Consider the following 20,172-nt stretch of genomic DNA (forward strand, 5'->3'; position numbering starts at 1 on the left):
ATAGAAAACCCAGAGATAAACCCATGCACCTATGGTAAACTAATCTATGAAAAAGGAGGCAAGACTATACAATGGAGAAAAGACAGTCTCTTCAATAAATGGAGCTAGGACAACTGGACAGCTACATGTAAAAAGGAATGAAATTAGAACACCCTCTAACACCATACACAAAAATAAAGTCAAAATGAATCAAAGGCCTAAATGTAACGCCAGGCAGTATAAAACTCTTAGAGGAAAACATAGAACAGTCTTTGACATAAATCACAGCAATATCTTTTATGATGTACCTTCTAGGTTAATGAAAATAAAAACAAAAATAAACAAATGGGACCTAGTTAAACTTAAAAGCCTCTGTACAGCAAATCAAATCATAAATAAAATGAAAAGACAACAGAATGGGAGAAAATATTTGCAAATGATGTGACCAACAAGGAATTAATCTCCAAAATATACAAACAGCTCAAGTAGCTCTATGTCAAAAAAACCCAAACAACTGAATCAAAAATAAGCAAAAGTTCTAAATAGAGGGTTACCAATGGCATTGAGGGTGGGCAGAAAAGGGAACCCTCATATACTGTTGGTGGGAATATAAATTGGTACAACCATTATGGAGAACAATATGAAGGTTCCTTGAAAAACTAAAAATAGAACTACCGTATGATCCAGCAATTCCACTCCTGGGCATATATCAAGGGAAAAATCTAATTTTAAAAGATACGTGCACCCCAATATTCATAGCAGCGCTCTTTACAATAGCCAAGACTTGAAAGCAGCCTAAATATTCATCAACAGATGAATGGATATAGAAGATGTGATACTTATATTCCGTGGAATATTAGTCATAAACAGAATGAAATAATGCCATTTGCAGCAACATGGATGGACATAGTTATTAATATACTAAGTGAAGCAAGTCAGACAAAAACAAATGTCATATGATATCACTTTTATGTGGAATCTAAAAAAAGTGATAAAAGTGAACTTGTTTACAAAACAGAAAAGAGTCACAAATATAGAAAACAAACTTATGGTTACCAGGGAGGAAAGTGGGGGGGAGGGATAAATTGGGAGATTGGGACTGACATATATATACTACTATATATAAAATCGATAATTTTTAGTAGATAAGTAATAAAGACCTACTTTATAGCACAGGGAATTCTACTGAGTACTCTGTAATGCCTTATATAGGAAAATAATCTAAACAAGAGTGGAGATATATATATCTATCTATAACTGATTCACTTTGCTGTACACCTGAAACTAACATAACATTATAAATCAACCATACTTCAATAAAAATTAAAAAACAAAACAGTGGAAAAGCAAATTACCCTTAATCACATCACCTAGGAATAACTACTACTGTTAATATTTTGGTGTATTTCTTTGTAGTATTTTTCCTGCATATTTATAAATTTGCAACTATAATATATATACAGGTTTATTCTCAGTTATTAATATTTAACTTTTGTATTTTAATTATGTGTGCAATTTTTATGTCCTGAGTTACTATTCACAAATAGAATTTTTTAAATGACCCATAAGTCAAAAGGCTATTTCCATTCTTTTTTTTCTTAATTTTATTTGTTAATTTATTTATTTTTGGCTGCACTGTGTGTTCACTGCTGTGCACAGGCTTTCTCTAGTTGCAATGAGTGGGGCCTATTCCTCATTGCGGTGCCTGGGCTTCTCATTGCGGTGGCTTCTCTTGTTGTGTAGCACAGGCTCTAAGTGTGTGGGCTTCAGTAGTTGTGGTACGCAGGCTCAGTATTTGTGGCTTGCTGGCTCCAGAGTGCAGGCTCAGTTGTTGTGGTGCACAGGCTTAGTTGCTCCGTGGCATGTGACATCTTCCTGGACCAGCAATCGAACCCATGTCCCCTGCAGGGAAGTCCCTATTTCCATTTTTAATGCATATTGTCTAACTACCTCCTGGAAAGATTGTATTAAATAGAAATCTTACCATTAACCTGTGAGAGTACTTGCCTTACTACATATTCTTACCAGCAGTGGGTATTATTGGTTTATAAATCTTACCAGTTTGATATGTGTAGAATGGTATTTCAATATTGTTTTAATTTCTTTGATTACTATACCGCTAGATATTTTTAATACTTCCTTAAAGTTGTCTTTTCATTTTCTTTGTCTACTTTCCTATTGGGTATTTTTAATCAATTTTTACAATCTCTTTATATATTAAAGGTGTTAAACCCTAATTAAATTTATTTTTGCAAAATTGTCCAATTTTTACTTTATTTACATATTTTAACACATACAGAAATTTAAAATTTTTATGCAATGAAATTCATTGGTACTTACCATTTTCATTTTTTTCTTTACTTTTATTCACTCTGCTGAGTTGTCTATTGATTTATATTTACTTCTTTTAAATTATTTTGTTTTGATTTTAAGGGGCGGGATTAAAACAATTGTATGTCAAATCTTCTCTGTGCTGTTTCAATTTTAGTATATTTGCTGCTAGAATGAACACATAATCTTGTTTTCTTATGGTTCAACAATTTTATATTTAACCCTGCTACCCATATGGAATTTATTTTGTTGAGAATCTATATTGAGTTTTTTCCACAAATAGCTGAATTTCCCAACATAATTTGTTAAACAATCCATTTCTTCCTATGGGCTTCTGATCTCTCTTTTATCATATATTAAATTCTTACATACATACATGACATATCTGATTTAGCGCTATCCCATTCTAGTCATCTGTAGATTCTAGTGATAACACAATGTTGTTTTAATCTTCAAAGCTTTTTTTTAAAATGTAATTTATTTTTTTATACAGCAAGTTCTTATTAGTTATCTATTTTATACATACTAGTGTATATATGTCAATCCCAATCTCCCAATTCATCACAGCACCACCACCCCCCTCCACCATTTTCACCCCTTGGTGTCCATACATTTGTTCTTGACATCAGTGACTCAATATCTGCCCTGCAAACCAGTTCATCTGTACCATTTTTCTAGGTTCCACATATATGCGTTAATACACGATACTTGTTTTTCTCTTTCTGATTTACTTCACTCTGTAAGACAGTCTCTAGATTCATCCACATCTCTACAAATGACCCAGCTTCATTCCTTTTTATGGCTGAGTAATATTCCAGTGTATATATATACCACATCTTCTTTATCCATTCATCTGTCAATGAGCATTTAGGTTGCTTCCATGACCTGGCAGTTGTAAATAGTGCTGCAATGAATATCAGGATGCATGTGTCTGTTACTTTTTCTCTTTTCTTTTATTTTTCTGAATATTATTTTATTTTATTTTATATTTTAAATCTTCATTGGAGTATAATTGCTTTGCATGTGTTTCTTTGAATTATTGTTTTCTTTGGGTATATGCCCAGTAGTGGGATTCCTGGATCATATGGTAGTTCTATTTTTAGGTTTTGAAGGAACCTCCATACTGTTCTCCATAGTGGCTGTATCAATTTACGTCCCCACCAACAGTGTAAGAGGGTTCCCTTTTCTCCACACCCTCTCCAGCATTTGTTTGTAGAATTTCTGATGATGCCCATGCTAACTGGTGTGAGGTGATACCTCATTGTAGTTTTGATTTGCATTTCTCTAATAATTACTGATGTTGAGGAGCTTTTCATGTGCTTCTTGACCATCTGTATGTCAGGTAATTTGATAGGGATTGCATTGAATCTGTAGATTGCTTTGTGTATTATAGTCATTTTCACAATATTGATTCTTCCGATCCAAGAATATGGTATATCTCTCCATCTGTTGGTGTCATCTTTAATTTCTTTCATCAGTGTCTTATGTTGAATAATAGTGGTGAGAGTGGACATCCTTGTCTTGTTCCTGATCTTAGAGGAAATGCTTTCAGTTTTTCACCATTGAGAATGATATTTTCTGTGGGCTTGTCATATATGGCCTTTATTATGTCTCTATGCCCACTTTCTGGAGAGTTTTTATCATAAATCGGTGTTGAATTTTGTCAAAAGCTTTTTCTGCATCTATTGAGCTGATCATATGGTTTTTATTCTTCAATTTGTTAATATGGTGTATCACATTGATTGATTTGTGTATGTTGAAGAATCCTTGCATCCCTGAGATAAATCCCACTTCATCATGGTGTATGATCCTTTAAATGTGTCGTTGGATTCTGTTTGCTAGTATTTTGTTGAGGATTTTTTGCATCTATATCCATCAGTGATATTGGTCTGTAATTTTCTTTTTTTGTAGTATCTTTGTCTGATTTTGGTATCAGGGTGATGATGGCCTCATAAAATGAGTTTGGGAGTGTTCCTTCCTCTGCAACTTTTTGGAAGAATCTTCAGAGCTTTATAAATATGTTTTAGTATCTGTTAAAACAAATCTCTTTGATTAATTTCCGTTTTATTGTATATTTTTGATGAATTTTAGAATAATATTATCAAACATAAAGTCATTTTAGATTTTGATTGAAATAATGTTAAACCTATTAAGGTATTTGGTCATCTCACTCAGGATAATTCCGTGTCTTTCCTTTTATATATAATGTTTTATATGTCCCTTGGTGGAGTTTAGCAGCTTTCTTCATATGCGTCTCTATAAAGTCCTAGTTCTAAAAACGATAAACAGTTCATTCTTTAATATCTAGTAAACGCACTTCTTACTCTTCAAACACCTTAAAAATTTCTGTAATTTTGGCCACTGGTATTCTCCATCTTCTACTTACTTAACTCATGGTTACATCCTCATTTATTTTTTCTGATTATTTCACGTGGCTTAATCTGTTATTCCTTAACAAAATTAATCACTTTTTTTTTTTCAGTACCTGGGCCTCTCACTGTTGTGACCTCTCCCGTTGTGGCCTCTCCCGCTACGGAGCACAGGCTCCGGATGCTCAGGCACAGCGGCCATGACTCACGGGCCCAGCCGCTCTGCAGCATGTGGGATCTTCTCGGACCGGGGCACGAACCCGTGTCCCCTGCATTGGCAGGTGGACTCTCAACCACTGTGCCGCCAGGGAAGCCCCCTAAATTAATCACTTTTAAAGAATATAGACAATGCTTTATAGTCTTTTTCAAAGTACATGCAGTAATCGTTCTTTCACTCATTACGTCATCAGCTACTCACTGGGTTCCAACCGTTTGACAGGCCGTGCACTAAGCATGAATATACATCAGCAAACAAGTCCAACACAGAACTTAGCCTTTGAGGAGTTTATATCCTAGTGTGAGAGATAGATTTTAAGGGACTAATTGAAAAACTAAATTTCAAAAGTAATAACTAATAGAATAAAGATTCGCAGGGTGTCATGAGAAAACATAACAGAGACACTTGATTTAAGTCTGGGGTGTCTAAGAAGACTTCCTTTTAGAAGGACCAAAACCTGAGTTTTGGAGGATGACTATGTGTTAATTTGGTGACGAAGGTTTAAGGATGGGACAACAAGAATTCCAGATATAAGGAAAAGAATAACTAAGAGCTTACACTGATTACTTATTACTTATTATGTACCAGAAACTGTGAACTGTGCTAAGTTCTACATATATTATATATATATTTTAACCCTAACAATCTCCAGTTAACTCATGGAGAAACTGAGGCATAGAGACCTTAAGCAACTTACAGCTTGCAGGTAATGTGTACAAATCTAGTGTGACTCCACAGCTCATAGTCTTAACTCCTATGCTATCTGTTCCTTCTATGCAGGCTTTGAAGGGGGAAGAAGCATTTCATGTTTGCATATCTAAAAGAAGGTCCAGAGTATGGAGAGCTGGGAAAAGTGGAGCTACCTGAGACTGTTGGGTCAGGTAAGTGTCAGGTTGAATTTATAGACCATGGTGAGACATTGGCTTTTGTCCTAAAAGAACTTAGAGCTCACTGATAGGTATTCATCAGGAAAATGACAAGATCATATTAGCACTTAAAAAAGATTTCTCTGGCTATGGTGTGAAGAATAGATTGAAAGAGGTGAAATGAGGGCAGAGAAAACAGTTTGGAAACTGTTTCAGTACAGGCACACCTCATTTTATTGTATTCACTTTATTGTGCTTCTCAGATATTGCATTTTTTTTTTACAGATTGAGGGTTTGTGGCAATCCTGTGCTGTCAGATGATGGTTAGCATTTTTTAGCATTTTTAGATTAAGTTATGTACATTGTTTTTCTAGACATAATGCTATCTCACGCTTAACAAACTATAGTATAATATAAACATAACTTTAATATGCACTGGGAAACAAGAAAAATTCATGTGACTTACTTTATTGTGATATTCACTTTATTGTGGTGTTCTGGAACTGAACCTGCAATATCTCCAAGGTCTGCTTGTACTACGAGTTAGAGATAATGGTAGCTGAGAGTAGGGTAATAGTGATGAACATAGAAAGAAGAATATATTTGAAATATACAGTGGAGCTATAAAGAAATGGACTTTTGATAAGTTGGGTATAGAAATAAGTGAAAAGGAAATATAAAGCACATTTTAGGCACATGTAACAGAGTGACTAGTGGTGACAATCACTAAAATGAGAATCACTTATTAGTTCTAGAAAGAAAAAGAACACATAAAATAATCTGATTTTTCCCCTCTTTAAGAATGCTAAAAAACATTTTTTCTTGTCTTTGATTTTCAGTTTCACTATACTAGCCTTAGGTGAGTTTTTCTCAGTGTTTATCAGGCTTCTTAAATCTGTGCCTTGATATCTTTTGTCAAATTTTTGGAAAGTCATTTGTCATTATCCTTCAAATATTGCTTCAGTTTCTCTTCTCTCTCTTCCCTTTCTGAGACTCCAATTATATATATGGTAGAACTCTTAATTTATTCTCTTTTCTGTATTCTCTCTTTTTTCTCTACAGCTTCAGTCTAGATATTTTTTTCTGTCCCTTTCCGAATAACAAATGCTCTCTTCACTGAGTTTAATCTGCTGTTAAATCTACTGTGTCAGTAATTACATTATTGCCTCTCAGTTCCAAACCCACTCTTCTGTACTCTGCTTTGAGATGCTGAACTGGGACTCTGCAAACCACATTTCTGCTTTGTCACTAAGATCTACATTAGGTCGTCTGGTTCTACGTTAGGATCTGACAAGAGGAAACACTAGAGGGATGTGCAAGATTGGAGGAGGAAAAAGGAACATTTCTTACTCTGTATCCCGTGAGTTTCCTATGAGATTTCTTTCTCCTACCAGATCCTTTGAGCATTACCTCCATGCTTCTTGAAATGCCTTTCTGTTGCATCAGCTGAATACTGTTTGCAGTTTTTCCATATGAAGCTAGCAGAGATAGCTTCATTGTTCTTCCCTCTGAGGCCACAGAATCTCAGAGATTTAAGTCCCAGACTCAGAAACACCAACACCAGCTGGCCAGGACCTCCTCCTCAGAAGCCCAAGTTTCAGCTTCACAGGACTCTTCCTCTAAGTTTCTAAGTTTTAATAATGTCAATGTCTTCCCTTCATTTCCCTATTTCTGTTGTAGGTGTGGTATTAACTCCTTGAAGTTGCTACTTTCATGATATATTAAAGTTATTATCCTACTCTTTTAGTTACTTAGTTAATAAATTTATGCCTAGCTAACCATTCTCTATATTAAACTCCTCTGTTCAAATTACTGATCGTGGTTTTCTCTCCTGGGTCCTGTTACTTCCACTTATTGTGTTCTTATTTTCAGTTGTATTTTTCAATTCTGAAATTAGCATTTTTTTTTTTTAAGAATTTTTACTTTTCTTATGAAAATTTTCATTTTGTCATCAATATATTGTGTATAAAATCATACATCTTAAGAGTTTGTGTCTGGTACTTCTAATATCTCAATATCTAAATGACCTGTTAGTCTATTTCTACTATCTATTTTGTTTGTATCATTTTTATTGCTTGTTTGTGTTTGATCATTAGGTCTTGTCTCCTGGTATCCCTTGTAACTTAATGATGAACCTTGTATATGAATATTTTTAAAGGCAATTTGAGTCTTTGGATGTATTAGCATCCTCCAGAAGATTTATGCTACGTGTCAGGCAATTAAGAGTCAAGAAGATCATCTCAATCAAACAAGGAACTGAGCTGACTTGAAGACAGTTTTCAATATTTCAGGGGCCCAGCTTCTTTTAGTTTGTCTCTATTTCTAGGGTATGACCTTCAGGGGTCTCAGCTAAAAGCTAGGGTATTTACATTGGTGATCCTCTTCCTTAATGCGCCCTGAACTCCATTTTTATGCTTTAGCCTTATAAGACATCCAGAAATTATTTTCAGCTTCTCATTTTCTACTTGAGAATCAGCAAATCCCTTGAGGGGTGCTGATTATTGGACTCCCTTTTCTGTTCTTTTCTCCCCTCTGAGATATCAAGTTGTCACTGCCTTGTTAGCTCTCCTATGCCTTTATGCATATTTTTGAAAAATATATACATTTTATCTAGCTTAAGGAACATTCTTACTCTATTTAGTAATTGTGTGTTTTTTTTTTTTTTTTTTACCTGTTCAAAAGATCTCCATCATACTAACCAGGTCAAAGATATTCTCTGTTTGAACAAAGAGTAAATAAAACATTGCAATATTACTTTACTAAAAGAAAATGCCATTTCTCTTTCTTGCCTTATTCGGATAGACTCATGACTCACAGAAAGGAAAGGCTTCTTTTGTCTTCTTACCCATGCTCTCCTAATCTCAACTTTACCACTCAAAGTGAATCCTCAACATATTGTTACTTCCAAACAAAGATAAATTTTTTAGGAACTGTGATGTCATTTGTTGGAATAATATTTTTTTTCTTGCCCCCACTGTAAAGTCAATGATAATTACATTTACTGTTTTAAAATTTTAATTTCTTGAGGTTTTAAAATAACATTATATGTCTCATGAGGATGACATTCTGTATCTACTTCTGTATACCCTATGATGTGTTCACCACCAAAAATTTAGTTTCCATTCGTCACCATACAGTTGACCCCCTTTACCAGTTTTTGCCCTCCCCCCTGCCCTTTCCCCTCTGGTAACCACTGGTCTATTCTCTGTATCTACGTGTTTGTTTTTATTTGGTTTGGTTTGTTCATTTATTTTGTTTTTGTTTGTTTATTCTTTTTTTTTATATTCCACATATGAGTGAAATAATATGGTATTTGTTTTTCTCCTTCTGAGTTATTTCACTTTGCATAATACCCTCCAAGTTCATCCATGTTGCTGCAAATGGCAAAATTTCATTCTTCTTTATGGCTGAGTAGTACTCCACCACATCCTTTTTATCCACTTATCTGTTGATGAGCACTTAGGGTTGTTTCCATTTCTTGGCTATTGTAAATAATGCTGCAATGAACATGTGGGTGCAATGAAAATGGGGTGCAGATTAGGTTTTGTATTCTTTGGATAAATACCAAGAAGTGTGATAGTTGGATCATATAGTAGTTCTATTCTTAATTTTATGAAGAATGTCTGTACTGTCTTCCACAGGGGCTGCACCAATTTACATTCCCACCAACATACTGTGAGGCTACCCTTTTATCCATATCTTTGCCAACACTTGTTATTTCTTGTCTTTTTGACAACAGCCATTCTGACAGGTGTGAGGTGATATCTCATCGTGGTTTTATAACTGGTGATGTTGAACATCTTTTCATGTACAATATGTACATCTACTTTGGAAAAATATCAGCTCCTTTGTCCATTTTTAAATTAGGTTTGTTGGGGCTTCCCTGGTGGCGCAGTGGTTGAGAGTCCGCCTGCCGATGCAGGGGACACGAGTTCGTGTCCCGGTCCAGGAAGATCCCACATGCCACGGAGTGGCTAGGGCCCTGAGCCATGGCCACTGAGCCTGCACGTCCAAAGCCTGTGCTCTGCAACAGGAGAGGCCACAACAGTGAGAGGACTGCATACCGCAAAAAAAAAAAAAAAAAAAAAAAAAAAAAAAAAAAAAAATTAGGTTTGTTGTTGAATAGTATAAGTTCTTTATATATTTTGGATGTTAACCCCTTATCAGATATATAATTTGCAAATATCTTCTCCCATTTGATAGGTTGTCTTTTCACATTATTGATTGTTTCCTTTGCTGCACAGTTTTTTAGTTTGATGTAATCCCATTTGTTTATTTTTGTTTTTGTTTCCCTCACCTGAGGAGACATATCTAGAAAGATACTTCTAAGACTGATGTCGAAGAGTGTACTGCCTAAGTTTTCTTCTAGTTTTATTGTCTTAGTTCTTACATTCAAGTCTTGAATCCATTTTGTTATCACATTTACTCTTTTTATAACAAATTTTTATTGGAGTATAGTTGATTTACAATGTTGTGTTACTTTCTGCTGGACAGCAAAGATAATCAGTTATACATATACATATATCCACTCTTTTCTAGATTATTTTCCCATATGGATCATTACAGAGTACTGAGTAGTTATTAGTTATAGGTTATAGTAGGTCCTTATTAGTTACCTATTTTATATATAATACTGTGTGTATGTCAACCCCAATCCCCCAATTTATCCCTCACTCCCTCTCCCACCTGGTAACCATAATATTTACTCTTGATCCTGGCTTTGAGTCAGAGGAAAGACCTATAAGAAGTTATTTGCACATGTAAAAGATGATGATTCTCAGCCTTTATTTACAATTCATCAATTACTTAGTTCAGCTTTTCCCAGATTTGCCTAAAGGTAAGAAGCAGCCTCTTAGTTTCTTGTTAAAAATTCAGACCTCACTTCTGGAAATCCTGAATTAGTAGGTCTGGACTGTGGTCTAGTGATTCTTCTGACAAGACAAGTTTGGGAAATAGTGATCTGGTTATTACTACATCACAGGAGAGCCAATTAACAATTAAAACAGCCTTACAAATCACTAAATATAGTAGAAAAATGATATTGACCTTGCATATTATTTAAATATTAGACAAATTTTCAGCTCGAATGAAGCTGTGTTGCACATATATATCCAATTGAAGAATTAGGGCAATTATTTTTATAATTTAGGCCACCATCACTCCCTGCCCACCTCCCCCCAATCCATTAACACATAAATATATCCTTAAATGATTTGTTGGTTTTGGAAGATGAAAAGATAGTAGAAAGATGACTGGTGAATAATGAAGAGAACTTCTTTAAATAATTTAACTGAATAATTTTATGTCATCTATGTGCACATGGAGTTTTGGGTCTCTCTGGTTAAACATATATACATTTGAGATATTTGCAGTCAATATTGTTGCATGTTAAATTAAATGAGTTTGCATGTATTTCTAAAGTTGTATGAAATAACTAATATATATCCAACTTTTAGCTACAGTAATAACTAATAAATTACATCTATTTTAAGATGTGAGTCTATTATAAAGTCTGTTATAATACTGATAGACATGCTTCCCCAAAATTTTAGAAATGTAAGTTGCAGTATCCATTGCAGGTGGGGTATTATTGTTTTACCTATACGTCAGACATTTTCACTAATATGCAAAATAAGCCATAAATTCAACCAATGTAGTTTTTTCCCCCTCCTTATTTACTAACCTGTATGCAATGTTACTTAACTATCTGGGTAATACAGGTTTATTTCAACTATTGTCAGAAAGAAGTTAGAGAGTCCCTTTCTCTTATTCAAGTTCGATTTCCTATAGTACTGCATATATAACTTGAACATGGCTAGAAATATTCCTTAGAGAAATTATACTGTTTTTACAGCTTATGGTGTTTCAGTATAGACATTTTTAAAAGCAAGAGAGTTAATTTAGATACTTTGAAATGACTATGTTAATATGAGCTTGAGATTTGTTTTCAAAACCAAATTTATGTCAGTAGAAAAACCTTGGATGTAGTAACCAGTTGGTCGAAGGAGTGAGAAACATTAGTCTATGATATCATTTTACTAACATTGAAGCCATACAGGCTTATGATATAGGCAGTATTGAAAAAGATGCAGGAGTTGGTCAAGTTTAAGTTACTTAAAGTTAGATGGAGTGAACTCTTACTAATTTTAGTGACCAAATAAATGAAATACTAAGTCAAGCAGCCTAGCAGATATGGGTCAGTGTTCAGGCTTTTTTGAACAGATAAAAGAAGTTGGTGACATAAAAGGGTTGCAGGTCACATGAACACTTCTTTTAAGTCACGGAGTCACTGCCATAGCAATTTTAAATAGAGTTCGGTGTGTTCCTGCAAGGTCATGGCTGAAATTCAATTAGTGCTTGAGTTGAAATGTCTGCTCGTTATGCCACTTTAAGCATCTGAGGTGGTCTTCCCTTCAACTGCTTAGGGTGACAAAGTTGCTTTCCTAGTTTATAATCAACTTCAATCCTGGAAAATTTTAGAATTAAGTGTAGAAGTGTTACAGAGACCTAAACACATTGTTTATTTATTTGCTTCATTCAGGTTTTTCCTCAAATATTGTCTCATAACAGATTCAGGTTTCCTAAAACAGGAAATCCCGTCCATTTCTTTATTGTGCTTTATTTTTTCTATAGCATCTATTACCACCTATTATATATTATACTTTATATAATATATTTATTTAAGTTATTTGGCTCTTTTTTCCATTGGGATGTAAATTCCTCTACGGTGTGGACTTTTATTTTTTTCATTGCTATATCCCCAACACATAGAGTAGTGTACCCTGCTGTTACACAATAAACTGTAGTTAAATGAATGAAAATAACTACTGGAGTCACTGTAAAAAGGAACTCTTACTTTTCAGGCTTCTAAAGCAATCCAAGGAAGCTAAAAATGAAGAAATAATTCCTTAACATTACTTTGTCTTTAAAATTACAGAACAGCATTTTTATTTTGAGTAGTATTTCTTCCAGTGACTACCCATTCTTTTCTTATAGTTCTCCAGTTCTAAAAGGTATGGTAGAGGTGGTAATTATGTACTTTTGTATTTTAGTCATCCATAAAACAAGTTAAGCAAACAAACATATTAAAAGCCTTATAATGTTCCAGGCACCCTACTAGATGCTCTAGATTTGAAGGTAAAGGACATGTCCTTGTTCTTTAAGAATTTTTATAGTCTTGTAGAGGAGGCAGCAAGAAAACAAACACTTAGAACATGATGCAATAAGACATTTGCACAGAGTGTGAAGAGAGTCAAGAAGTAAGGCATGTAATCTAGAACAAGAGTGTCAGCAAAGATTTGCTAGAATAGATGCTACTGTAACTCAGCTTTGACTGATAAACATATTAAAAATATTAACAATCATCATTCATTGAGTGCTTATTATATGTCAGGCAATTTACAACCTTGATGTCATTATATCCTTTCAAGAATCTTCATGTGGTAAATATTATTTTTATATTACAGAAGAGGAAAGTATGTTTAGAAATACTGACTTAGTAATTTGCCCAAGATTACATAGGCAGTTCAGTGTCAAAACAGAAAGCTGGGATGAGATGATGAGGCCAGCACAAAGGAAACATTTACAAAACACAAAGGTGTAACAGAACATGACAAGGCAGGAACTAACGGGACTGAATCAGGTATTCTTTGGAAGCTGAGGGAAGTAGCAATAATTTGATATAATGTTGCAGATGAAAACAGAGCCAGATCATAATGGACAAGCATCACTCCAAGAATTTTGAAGTTTATACTGGTTTTGACCCAATATTCCAAAGAATTATTTATTAGGTCTGCACAGAAATTGGTGGAAAAGTTTGAGATATTAAACGTTCCTTATTTAGTAATTTCTTATTCTTTAGACTAGTGAATTTATTTATTTATTTATTTATTTATTTATTGGAGAAAGAATTACTTTGTTATTTATTTATTTTTTTAACATCTTTATTGGGGTACAATTGCTTTACAATGGTGTGTTAGTTTCTGCTCTATAACAAAGTGAATCAGTTATATATATGCATATGTTCCCATATGTCCTCCCTCTTGCGTCTCCCTCCCTCCCACTCTCCCTATCCCACCCCTCCAGGCTGTCACAAAGCACCGAGCTAATATCCCTGTGCCATGCGGCTGCTTCCCACTAGCTATCTACCTTACTATGTTTGTTAGTGTGTGTATGTCCATGACTCTCTCTCGCCCTGTCAAAGCTCACCCTTCCCCCTCCCCATATCCTCAAGTCCGTTCTCCAGTAGGTCTGCGTCTTTATTCCCGTCCCACCCCTAGGTTCTTCATGACATCCTTTTTTTTCTTAAATTCCATATATATGTGTTAGCATATGGTATTTGTCTTTTTCTTTCTGACTTACTTCACTCTGTATGACAGACCCTAGGTCTATCCATCTAATTACAAATAACTCAATTTCGTTTCTTTTTAAGGCTAATATTCCATTGTATATATGTGCCACATCTTCTTTATCCATTCATCTGATGATGGACACTTAGGTTGTTTCCATCTCCAGGCTATTGGAAATAGAGCTGTAATGAACATTTTGGTACATGACTCTTTTTGAATTTTGGTTTTCTCAGGGTATATGCCCAGTAGTGGGATTGCTGGGTCATATACTCACCTCACATCACTCTAGTGAATTTATTGATTTATATTTTTTGAAAAGCACTTGTTAACATTTAATGAATCTTCCACCATGTGGCTTCAAGCTAGCAGGACACAAGCCCCACCCACATCCTTAATCTTCTCCTCAGCTCTTCTGCTGAAGAATTTGGCCTTCATGATGACAGGCTGCTTTGGGAGCTTCCCCTTCCCCAGAACTTTGTAGTAGCCCAATAGCACCATATAAGTGATAGGAGCAGCTCCAGTCTTGTTCTTCGCAGCATTTACCCAAGTCTGCTCACTGACTAAGGTCCATAATTTATCAAAGTTGACAGTTGGGCAGAAGTTCTGGTTCCTCTTTAAGTGGTAATGCCTCATACCAACTTTCTCAAGGTAGCCTGGGTGGTATTTGTAGAAGGTGATCCTGTGGCGACGCATGCCACCAGCATTACCCTGGACTTCTGGTTGCTTCCGGTGTATGCCGATGTGGCCGTGGCCGTGGCTCACGTGGCCCCTAACAGACTAGAGAATTTAAACAAGTGTTTTGTCTATGAGTTTGTGAAAACGACTGAGAAGGAAGGAGAGGGAGAAGGTTTAAAAGGGTTTGAAAAGCAGTGTTTCTACAGAGAGCTTGCTCCCTCTTAGGCTTTTTGAGATTTAAGGGATGATCCATGAACTAATATTTATTTTCATTCTACCATATATCAGAGAATGGGCTTGGATTTTCACATGTCAACTCAATGATCCTCACAATCATCCTGCAAAGTAGGAATATTACCTCCATTCTGTGGTTGAGGAAACTGAGCATATGAGCTAAGGATCTTGCCAAAGGTCACATGGCCGTCAATAGCAAAGTCAGATTTTAAACCTATTTCAAGACTCAAGCTCTTTCTAGCTTAAGCTGCTTTCATCTCTTGAGACAGCGTTTTCCAACCCTTTAGGTCAAGACTTGAAGGATCATGGAATCAACTTAGTGGTTCTTAAATAGCATTTGAAAAAAATACAAAGACTAGAATAAAATAAAATAAAGGGTATCAGAGTGCACTACACATAGTAAGGGTCAACACTGGTTGAAATTCTTGCTTCAGTCAGACATACACATGTATAAACATAAATATTGGTGTGTCCTGAGTTGTGATGGGAAATATACTCTTACTGAATTTTCAAAAGTTTGAAAAACTCATCTAGTGAAATAAAGATCAGATCACAGCTACTACGTTAACTCATTTCTTATTTCATCCTATGAAGTTGAATGTTCGTAGGTAACCGACAGGACACTACACCTCACAGCAAGGGTAGAATAGGAAAGAGAAGCAGAAAGCTTCGTGAGGGCTGAAGGAGGACAGCAGACCTTCATTTCAGTCATGGCAAACTACAAGACTTCTTTAGTTTAACCCTTCACCTGCCATATCAAGGGAAGATAGTAGTAATTACTGTTTCAAGGAAAATGTATGTGTGGGTCATTTATTGAGGTGATAAATTGAGGGGGGTTCCCCACCTCCTCCTTCCCACCTCCCTCTGGATTTTTGACCTGTAATGAAAGAGAAAGAGGAATAACATTTGAAATTGAAGTGTATGTGTATGCTAATATTCATACTAATTGAACACATGTGCTTTTGCAGATTTATTATTTATACTGTATAGAATTATATATAAAATCCAACTGAACTCCGTGTGTGGTGTTAAGTTACAATCTGTTTCTCTTTGGAATCCCATTCTGTGTACAAACATTTTTATAAAACATGTGGATTAGTAGTAGGAGTAGATGGCTTAAAAACGTTATGTTAAAGCAACACCTTAAGTCAGCATGTTGAAAGAATGAGAAAATCAAAATAGTACTGTAGTTCCCTTACTGGTGGAAATAAGAGGGGAATCCTAGGATGCGGGGAATATATAGATTTCTCTGTAAGTTTACAAATGTCCCAGCAGTTGTTAATTTCTCCTGGAAGCACCTTAGATACACTAAATTTCTCAATAAATATTATTTTACATTTTAGCAAAGAAACTTAACTACTTACCTAGTAAACAAGGTTTTAAATTTGCCATTTTCCTCTTTTCCCTTTTTATATTCAAATATTAGTGCTAGTGCTGTTTTGAAGAGCCTAGATTTTACTCTGTACCATATTTAAATTTTATAAGTCTGAATAAATTATTGTAACTAGCTAGTTGTGTTAATTATATTTGCGTTTCTAACTAGTCAGATTTTAGAGGATTAAAAGACAGAAAATTTAATTGCGTAGTGTCAACCATTTCCAAATGCATGATGATACCAAGCAGAGTGGACTTAGATATAGTGAAATAAACAATTCTATGTGTGTGTCACTGACACCATAATATATTTAAATTTATCTAAACCAACTTTTTCCATAGTGTTGCCTACTATAAGTTAATATAGAAAGCCCTTAGGATGCTTGGCCAGTGATACGGAAATTGACACAGTAAATATTTGTTTCATGTTCTGGGAATTGTGTACACTGCAGATCAGTTGTGTTTAATCATTACCATTTGGCCAATTTTGCTTTTTTCAGAAGAAAGATAATTATGTATTGGATATGGCAGTCTTGGTGCTTGTTAAACACATAGCTCTTTTAGGCTTATACTGCCCTACCTCGAGTCCCTTGCTCAGGAGGTGAAAGCTATAATTTGTGCAGAGAAAGGGAATTTGTTGTTTCAAATAACTGAGAAGTAAAAAATAGGGTAAATTCAAACATGGCTGGATTCAGAAACCCACTTATTGGATTTAGTAGCTGGTTTCTATCTGTTGCCCAGATTGGCCATGTTTTGGCTCTATTTTCAGGATCAGTGTGGTCACAAGATAGTAGCAGCTGCACCAGCCTCACATCTCCTCAAGTCAAAACCAAACCGAAGGGGGAAATGTCCTTTCTGTTGAAATATCTCTTTCTGGTTATTCAAGTAAAAGTCCTGAGATTAGCTTTGATTTATTCTGACTAACTTGGCTTGAGTTAAGTGCCTATTCTTGGATCAATCTTTGTAGCCAGGGGAATTCAAAGTTCTGATTAGCTGAACTTGGGCCTTATATTCCATCCCTGGACCCAGGAATTGAGGTTGGATTCAAAGCACATAGATTGAAAGTTGGGAAGGGGTATTGTTTTTGGAATAAAGAGGAGTGGGCTGCTGGAGAACAAAAAATATTCACAATTCTCAGATCATTTTTATTTTCTTTAAGTTAATTCAATATTTTTAAAATGAGAATGGGAAATATATGTATATTTATCAGTTTCAATCTAGGGAGAATATATATGGAAAGGGCCAGTTACTTACTGACTTTATGATCTTGCACGGATCAAAATAGCTTTGATCCTTGTTCTCCTCAGCGGCAAATGGGGATAATATTGTCTTTCTACTACCTCACAGGTGGTTGTGAAGACCTAAACAGATAATGCTTCTAATAAAAATCATAATATCTAATATTTAATGAGCAATTTGTCTAGAAATTACATTGTTACATCCCTATAATCATTCTGTACAGTAGATACTACTATAATACTTACTTTTAAATGACCTAAGGCTTACAGAGGTTAAGTAACTTGCCCAGTATCAATCACACAGCAGTTAAATGACTGAGTCAGTACTCATGTCTATCTGGCTACCAGGTTCATTCTAATAGCCACCATGATGCAGATATAGGGGACTGTCATTGGATTCTTCAATTCTAAGAGTCACATGTTTTCACATTTCAGCATTTTAAAAAACCAGTATGTGCCTTACAACTGATGGTAAGAGGACAATCATGATGTAGTAGTTGTTGTCTGCTTATGTGTAAATTGGTTACTGCTAGTCTTATTGTTATTTCAATTGAGTTGGCTACATGTGTTGAGTTTAAATGCTATACAAATATTACATTATCATTTGACATTGAAATAGAAATTTATTTAATAGAAAGACACAGAAACAGAGTAATGAAGCATAAATGTGGTACAGTGAAGTAATATCCATCACCAGAGGAATAGACAGTTTCACACTTTCTTATAAGGCAATGACCACATGCTTTATGGGATCTTAGAAAGGAAGATCCCCCAAAGTAGAAGCTACCTTATGTTTTATACTGATATATGTGTTAAAGGACTGCCTGTCAAATGACAACATTTACCAAAGCAATAATGAATTTATTTTGCTTATATTTTGCTTTCTATGTAGGAATATGGTGCTAAATATCTATGTCCAAGTAAGTCACAAAAATCTCTTTTTTAAAATATAGAACACAGTATTAAGTGACAAGAAGCTTTGTGCCATAGTTTAATTGGCATTGGTCTTCCATTTTAATGTGTATAAAACATTTGTGTTTCTTACAGTTTATGGAGTCTTAAATTCTATAAAATATGATATTATTGTATTGTAGAAATAAGAGAAAAGTTTTTTAAAAACATCTTTATTGGAGTATAATTGCTTTACAATGTTGTGTTAGTTTCTGCTGTATAACAAAGTGAATCAGCTATATGTATACATATATCCCCATATGCCCTCCTGCTTGAGGCTCCCTCCCAACCTCCCTATCCCATCCAACTAAGTGGTCACAAAGCACCGAGCTGATCTCCCTGCGCTATGCAGCTGCTTCCCACTAGCTATCTTACATTTGGTAGTATATATATGTCAATGCTACTCTCTCACTTCGTCCCAGCTTACCCTTCTCCCTCCTCGTGTCCTAATGTTAACATACGGTATTTGTTTTTCTCTTTGTGACATACTTCACTCTGTATCAGAGACTCTAGGTCCAGCCACCTCACTACAAATAAATCAATTTCATTTCTTTTTATGGCTGAGTAATATTCCATTGTATATATGTGCCACATCTTCTTTATCCATTCATCTGTCGATGGACACTTAGGTGGCTTCCAGGTCCTGGCTATTGTAAATAGTGCTGCAATGAACATTGTGATACATGTCTCTTTTTGAATTATGGTTCTCTCAGGGTATATGCCCAGTAGTGGCACTGCTGGGTTATATGTAGTTCTATTATTAGTTTTTTAAGGAACCTCCATACTGTTCTTCATAGTGACTATATCAATTTACATTCCCAGCAACAGTGCAAGAGGGTTCCCTTTTCTCCACACCCTCTCCAGCATTTACTGTTTGTAGATTTTTTGATTATGGCCATTCTGACTGGTCTGAGGTGATACTTCACTGTAGTTCTGATTTGCATTTTTCTAATGAGTAGTGATGTTGAGCATCCTTTCATGTGTTTGTTGGCAATCTGTATATCTTCTTTGGAGAAATGTCTGTTTAGGTCTTCTGTCCATTTTTGTATTGGGTTGTTTGTTTTCTTGTTATTGAGCTGTATGTGCTGCTTGTATATTTTGGAGATTAATCCTTTGTCAGTTGCTTCATTTGCAAAAATGTTCTCGCATTCTGAGGGTTGTCTTTTGGTCTTATTTATGGTTTCCTTTGCTGTGCAAAAGCTTTTAAGTTTCATTAGGTTCCATTTGTTTATTTTGTTTTTATTTCCATTCCTCTAGGAGGTGGATCAAAAGGGATCTTGGTGTGGCTTCCCTGGTGGTGCAGTGGTTGAGAGTCTGCCTGCCAATGCAGGGGACACGGGTTCATGCCCCAGTCTGGGAGGATCCCACATGCCGTGGAGCAGCTGGGCCCGTGAGCCATGGTCGCTGATCCTGCGCATCTGGAGCCTGTGCTCCACAATGGGAGAGGCCACAACAGTGAGAGGCCTGCATACTGCAAAAAAAAAAGGGGATCTTTCTGTGATGTATGTCATAGAGTGTTCTGCCTATGTTTTCCTCTAAGAGTTTTATAGTGTCTGGCCTTACAAGTAGGTCTTTCATCCATTTTGTGTT

At 35.4% G+C, this 20,172-nt stretch overlaps 1 pseudogene; it reads right to left on the minus strand.

Moving 5' to 3' along the window:
- Window positions 1–14,467: 14,467 nt before the first annotated feature.
- LOC112410020 (60S ribosomal protein L27a pseudogene) lies at window positions 14,468–14,878 on the minus strand (annotated as a pseudogene).
- Between the last annotated feature and the right edge of the window lie 5,294 nt (window positions 14,879–20,172).

The sequence above is a fragment of the Neophocaena asiaeorientalis genome, unplaced genomic scaffold (genome assembly GCF_003031525.2).
Source record: "Neophocaena asiaeorientalis asiaeorientalis breed wild unplaced genomic scaffold, Neophocaena_asiaeorientalis_V1.1 scaffold320, whole genome shotgun sequence".
NCBI lineage: Eukaryota > Metazoa > Chordata > Mammalia > Artiodactyla > Phocoenidae > Neophocaena > Neophocaena asiaeorientalis.